Below are 7642 nucleotides of genomic sequence, written 5' to 3' on the forward strand. Positions count from 1 at the left end.
TGATGATGAATACTTTTTTTGTCATTACATAAAATCAAATGTTCCAGGTTAAATAATTAAAAACAGCAGACGGGGATAGATTGCCAGCTGCCGGCTGCTACATTACCGGCTTTTTGTTAACTGTTTGCATTATGTCCCTCCAGTTTTGTCAACCGAACACACAAACAGACCAGGCATCATGTCTTCCAAAGGTAAGTTACACAGCGCCTGAACTGCTTATTATCCACAAACAGGACTATGAGAGAGAGCCACTTTAACATGACACTATTTGAGTGACACAATATTTTGCGAGATCCCAGCCAGTCAGAACCACTAAAAACAACAGCAACATGTAAATCATGTACCTGGGTAAAGAAAGGTTGACTTATTAACGGCGTATAGTGACATAAGCATGCTGGGCTGGGCAATGGATTACAACAATTTAAAGTGTCCCCTGATAGCTCGAGTCCAGCAGGCTCACCTTCTCATTTCCGCATTCTGCCACAGCTAATCATGTTCACAAAATCCGCACTAATAGTGCTCGTGGTACTGCACATGTGGCTGTTTGGTAATAAGGTGACCTTGTAAGTTAGAAGACTACCTAGAAGTTGGAAGGCAATGAATACAGTTGCCACTGTAGCGGGATTAAAAAATAAATACAATGTTAGGTGTTAATAACTTATTGTCATTATTTGTAGGAGTATGTGTTGTTCTAAATCTAATGTCCAGCCTATATCTCAAACTGCTCCCAAATAGCATGCTTTCTGAGAAAAGCAGCTTCAGGGAATGGACCAATGCTGATTTTGAACTATTTTCGTAACTTTCACAGAGTTAGAGACATTCAGTCATTAGTTTGAATTACTTCAATATTACTACAAGTTATTGAGATCAATGAAATGCAATTAATAAAGTGTAAAAACACACTTTTAGAATATTTCTCTGCAGCAGCCATGTTTCTACTTAGTTTTTACGCATGTCTATTCTCTGTCTATCCCCAGGTGCAGACATCGACCTTGATGCAGACTTTGTATACGGTAAGTGATTTCTGCCAGCACATGTAGACGTTAGATGGGCAAATAAAGTGACAGATAGAGGAAAGAATAGGAGGTATAACAGGAGCTAGATTGTGGAGAGTGAAAGGCAAAGACAGACAGAGGTTGAAAAGGTGTGAAGGAAATGGAAGATGAGGTAAAACGAGAGAGAAATGGGGAGGTACAGTGATAGTTGTCATATGTGACAGATGGTGTGGTAACATTGTTCTTTGTGAATTTGTAGACTACCATACACTACGTGTTGGAGGTCTGGTCTTCGCAGGGATCATTGTGTTCCTTTCCATCCTTCTGTTGGCAGGTAAGTCAACAGCAACAGCTCATCCTGTATGTGTGTGTGTGTGTGTGTGTGTGTGTGTGTGTGTGTGTGTGTGTGTGTGTGTGTGTGTGTGTGTGTGTGTGTGTGTGTGTCTACTTCCATGTCAATTTGAAGAGACTGATACATGAAGTGCAAACAAGACAAAACAGTGTGAAACAGAAGAAGAGCCAAGGTGTGTGTGTGTGTTTGTGAATGGGGTTGATATTCTATCACACAGCATGTTGGTGGACAGACCGCCTGAATACAAACAAAAGCCTCTAAAGACATTTTCATTATGAGTAATGCGGGATGAAGGGTGTCTCTTGCTCCCATCCTAAAGCTCTGTTTCTGTCAGGGTTGTTATCAGACCAGCTTCGTGCAATAGTTCTTTGGAAACAACTAATCACTCAATCTATTTTTCTCTAAAGGCAACAAGATCACCAGCTGTGGCAAATCAAAGGTAAGGGGAACAGTGTCAAAGAGCTGGAAATAAAATATGGCTTTATAGGGACATCTGCTGGTCATACAAATATTTAAATATATATATGTTTTTTAAAATTATTTTTAAAGGCCAATGTTGTATCTTCTGCATACTTTCAGGTTAAATGTGACATACTATTCTTACCAGCTGATGTTAACATGAGGAAAAATGTAATATTTATTTTTCGGCAAACCCCAAAATGAAAATGACAACTGTTGCTTTATTGTCTCCAGCCAAAACATGTTGAAGACGCCTAAACTGAACAGAACCGGACAGGAGCCCAGGAGAGGGCTACAATGTGCTACAATGCTGTTATGTGTGTAATATTATAAGGCTTTTGTACTAATAAAGTGTGCGTAACCTTGCTGTGTTTATATTTTATTTGACATCGCTGCTATTCTGGACTACTGGATTTTCAATTATTTTGCAAATCAAAACAAATAAATCAGTAAATAAGTGTTGCAGGCCCTCTTTCTGCAGTATATACAGTATTAAAGATAACACATGACATTTCTTTCTGTTATATTTAAGATTCTAAAGAGCTTTATTTTGTCATAAAATAAAAATACAAGTAAAAGTACCACAAATATATGATGCCCCCTCAGGTGCAATCGCTCAAACTTAATGAGAGTTCATGCTTCTCTTTATTCCTTCTTTTGATTTAAGCCACGTGTTGAGTGCGTGCTGGACTTCCTCATTTGATTTGCACGTGAATAACGTTCTTGTCTATTTGCAGGGCTTTTCACTACACATGAATATCAACACATCAACCAACAAATCTAAGAAAAATATAAGTGCTCTGCAATGCAAGCTCGGAATCATTTTTCGTCTGTCGCTCACAACCAATTATTAATAATAAATACACTATTAAATACTGATTAGGATTTATAAAAAACATGTTTTCATACTTGTTTCTCCCCAAAAAGGATACAAAACTTATGAAAAGCGGATGTGGATATGATTCCTTTGACTTGTGGTAACCATAATGAGCACAAGGTGGCGTCATAAGACCAGCGTGACAACAGGAAAAAGAACCACAACTTTCCACGACAGGCCGAGAAGAAGTAAAAGCTGCTGACTAAAGCGAGGGAAACCAAATAACCCCAAATACTGTGGGAAAGAACAAGTAGGTGGAAAAAATAGCTTTGATAGTCAAAGTTTGAAGGATAGTCGCAGATATGATCACGAGCTATAAATTACACAATAGTCTGAGACATGACAAAGCTGAAGATTACATCAGTAATAAAATAAAACAGGGCCACTATAAATGAACAGTTGCACCAAACAGAGATACATAAGCCAATTCCTGAAACGTATCAGATGGGCAGTAGCAGACCACCCTGCGTGGAAAAATAAGTTGCAGTTTTAACTGTTTTTGGTTGCAGAAAGGGCCTACAGCAAGTTACATTCACTGCGCACGTCCTGTTTAAAGCACGTCTACTTTAAACAGGACGTCAAGTTTTGCCGTTGCAGAGCCAGCCAAAGCCCAGCACTCGCATAATAAGTTGCTGTATTTTCATCGCAGCAGCACAGCTGACAAAGCGCATTAATCATAGCGCCAGAAAACTGCGCATGATTAATTACCCCTCCCTGAATAAATAAGTCGTTACAGCTAGAGACAGGAGCTGTCAACTGGGTGAGTCCCAAGGACCCCCTGCTCTCTCTCCCTCTCTCTTCCCACTCATCTGCCTGAATTTGTGGATGAAAAAATGAAGGACCGACCTGTAAAAGTTAACACAGTCTACAGCCGAGCGCTGAAGCAGGCGGTTTTACCGGTTGGATCCCTCAGGGCTCAGGTCATCTGCTTTCCATAAGGGCTACAGTTGAGGTAAGCATGAGAAGCCATTTATCACACAGTTCACTCGAGCTGATAACATCTCAGCACCAGGAGGAGGTTTGGAGAACAACACAGAAACAAATGCACACTATGCTGGACAGGTGTGAGAGCACTGATCAGTTATTGTTCCCATATGCATTTAAAATAGCCACTGGTATCTGCTGCAACTGAGGGAAACAGATAGTAGATAGTGCAGGATAAATATTTTTTAAGGGCTTTGATGTTGACAAAGTAATCTACACACTTCATGACAAGCGACTAACACTAAAGATGCACACAGTTTCTCTGCTGCTTTTGGCTGTGTTTAGTTTTAACGGGCTTATCCCTTCACAAATGAAATAATTTTGCAAATTTTAATTACGTGTTAGTTTGGGTTGAGATGATTTCTGGAATTCTACGTTATCTCATGTTGCTCTCAAGGTACAGACGACCGAACTGTGTCATAGATGACAAAATGCTGCTTCAACCAGATATAACTAATTTTTTACTAAACATAAATTTTTTAAATTTGGCTTTATCCTTTATCTCTGAAGTCTAAGGTAAACTTTATTCATACAGAACCTTTCAAAACAAAGTTACAACGGGAAAAAAATCATTTCAGGTCTGCAACAAATCAGACAATTACATAACTACAAATTCAAAATAATATAAAAAATAATAATAAAGTAATTTTTTAAAGTTTGAGTTAAATGATGATGTAGATAACTATATATATATATATATTATCTACATTTTTGTTATTTTAACAACTTTTGTTTTTAACAAATCTCATGAAAATCTTCAACCTCTTTAGGACCAACTGAGTTTGAGTCTCTCTCTCGCTTTTAAACTGCCCTAAACTGTCTGACTTGCAACCCAAAACTCCTTAGTTCCTCCTGAAGCTATACATCAGGGGTGTGAAACTCATTTGAATTCAGGGACCACATAAAGGCCAATTTGATCTCAAGTGGGCCGGACCAGTAAAATCAGAGCATAATAACCTGTAAATAACGACAACTCCAAATCTTTCCCTAAGTTTTAGTGCAAAAAAGTACAAATACACTCTGAAAATGTTCAAATTTAATGAACTATCTTTTTACAAAACATTATGAACAAAGTCCTCCCGTGGGCCGGATTGGATCCTCTGGAGGGCCGGTTTTGGCCCACGGGCCGCATATTAGACACCCCTGCTATACATCTTTAAAAACAGGTCAGGAATGTATAATTAATTTTTTCATCTGGGCACGGTCATTTTAACAAACACTATTCAAACAAGAGTTTATTTTGTATTCATTGTGGATTATCTTCCACCGAGGACTCGTCTGGATTGATTTCAGATGACTCGTACACGAGATACTCAAAATAAACTGCAGTTTACTTCATGGTAATGAAGGAATATACCAGCAAGTTCACTATTGTGGCTCATTGATGGGTTATTACAAGTTTTGGCAGAGAGGAAGCTACAGTGTAAGGCTTTGGTTGCACAGGTAGAGTAGTACATGTATATATATATATATATATATATATATATATATATATATATATATATATATATATAATAGGATCAGTTTCTTTGTTTGTTTTGGTCTTTTTATCGGATTTGTAAGGAATAAGAAAGATATAGAGTATGGCGAATGTTGTCCTTCAAATTAATTCAAATAAATGTCAGTGTGGTCCCTTATAAACTGCCATTGGTCACTGTATAGCTTAACAAATCAAAATGGTGATGCATCTTTTAGGATCAGTTTGATATTATTACGAAATCCCCCCAAAAAAGAAAAGATATATATATATAGTTTTCTTTTAAATTGTTTTTTTATTTAAGTCATGTTTTTTTTATTTAAGCCATATGTATATACACTATATATATATATATATATATATATATATATATATATATGGCTTAAATAAGCTTTTCTCTGTTGTGCAGCAACTGCAACAACATTTTGATGTTTATGTCAAAATGTTGTTGTTGTTGTGAGTGTGTTTTGTGTGTGTGGGCTTTATACATGTCCGTTTGTGGAACAGGTTAAGCAGTAAGACAGAGGCACAGGAGTGTTAAAGCGTGGGAAAGTGATAAGATCAAAGCACAGAGGGTCAAGATGGAAAGTGTGCCTTTAGCTAAACTCAACAACGTCCTCTCACACCTGCCAACTCTTTTTCTTTCTTTCTTTCTTACTTTCTTTCTTTCTTTCTTTTCTGTCTGTCTGTCTCTCTCTTACGCGTCATTATTGTTGACCTAAACTGATGTAACGGACCAGAACTGTAAAGATTTGAGTGTAAACACTAGTTAACTTCTGTTTGTTCATCCCTTATTTATACATGTTGCTCTTCTAAATGACAGTTTACATGTCCCGTGGTTACTAAACTACTTTCAATGACTGGATAAAACCTTTCCGTAACCCTCTTTGCTGCTCCGTTGTGTGTATTGAATGAACACACCTGTTGATGCTGTGGTACATTTGAGATATGAGTATAGAATATGGTATTAATGTTGCTATAACATGTTTTTTTATGCAACAGCATAGAACCATGGCTGGACTATCCTGTTAGAGGACCCCAAGGCAACATTTTGTCGTTGGGTCCCCATTGAGCCCCCACTCTCTATCAGCTACACTCTCAGCTGTGCATTGTGTATGTACACTGTTACTTTTAAGTTTCCATTATGAACAGTGCACACAACAGACTACACATGACAGCTTCATTATTTGTCTAGAAACCCACCAGTAATCCTGCCCTGGAATAATACCACCTGACCCCATGTTAAATGTTTGTCAGTTAGTTGGGGTGATTTGACTAAGCATGACTTTTGAGGAGCATGTGAGCACCATGAAGACAAACTATAACAGAATATGTAATATATATTGCAGGACCCTCCTGTGCTGATATTGTACTTTAGTTGTGCACATTCCCTTTACACATATACAATTAGTCAGTGGAGTTTTGGGGCCTTTGGCAAGTCGCACACTTTGTTTGGTTGGTAATCCAGCCTGGTCAAAAATATAGCTGAGGAACTGATTACAAGTCAAATATGTTTATATTGTTTACTGTGACAGTGGTTTTAAGTTTGCCTGATACGGGGCAGTTTGTCAGACAAACATTTATTTGAGTTTAAAACTCTTTTTCTTATTGAAAGAGAGAATTAATTGATCAGCAGGCCAGACTTTTGGCATTACTGATCTATGAATCAACACCTTGAGTTGCCCCACTGAAAACATAGCAAAGATCAACCTACATAGGGGATTCAGCACTTTATGATCTTCTACTGATAACATCTTTAATTGTGACCACTGGGTGTCACTAGATATCTCTGATCAATATCTCTATACAAGCCACGACCATATTTATCTGACTCAGTCTTTAATATATTCAAATTCAAATGTTAATCCTTTACTGAGCTGTTTGAATTTCATTCTCCTCGTTATGCTTGAGGAACACAGTCGAAGTCAGAAAGTGTGTTTGTGTGTCACCCACTGCGGAGCGAGAGCAGCGGGTCTCTAGGTTGGTCCCACAGAGGACGCCTCCAGCGGCAGCCATCTTGGAAGTGGTGGTATCGCCCTGGCACGGTTTGTTTTTGTCTGCGGGCGTTCTGTCTGCCTCAGAATCGCACCGTTCCCCATCCCCAATTGTCCTTCTTTCTCTTTTTTTCAATCTCATCGTCTTTTCTTCACTATTTCCCTTGCCTCCCTCGTTCTCAGCCATGCAAATAGTCTCATTTGCAAATGTGAAAAAACAAGTGGGGAGGAAAAAAGAGAGAAATGGAGAGATGAACCTCCAGCCGAAGAAGGTGCCCCCCTACACACACCACCTCCGCCCCTCACCCTATCCTCTCGTTATCCTCCCCAGCTCATTTGAATAAATTAACACCCCTTGATGTCTCATGTGCACGTACTATCATGCAAAAACACACATACGCAAGCGCATACACACTCGAGCAAACATGCACTCCCAACTACATGTGTATGCACGCCTGACTGTAGGGTAGGAGAGCAGCCAGAAATATATGTCCTGCGTTGTGC

This window comes from Cottoperca gobio, chromosome 13, assembly GCF_900634415.1.
Source record: "Cottoperca gobio chromosome 13, fCotGob3.1, whole genome shotgun sequence".
In the NCBI taxonomy this organism is placed as follows: domain Eukaryota; kingdom Metazoa; phylum Chordata; class Actinopteri; order Perciformes; family Bovichtidae; genus Cottoperca; species Cottoperca gobio.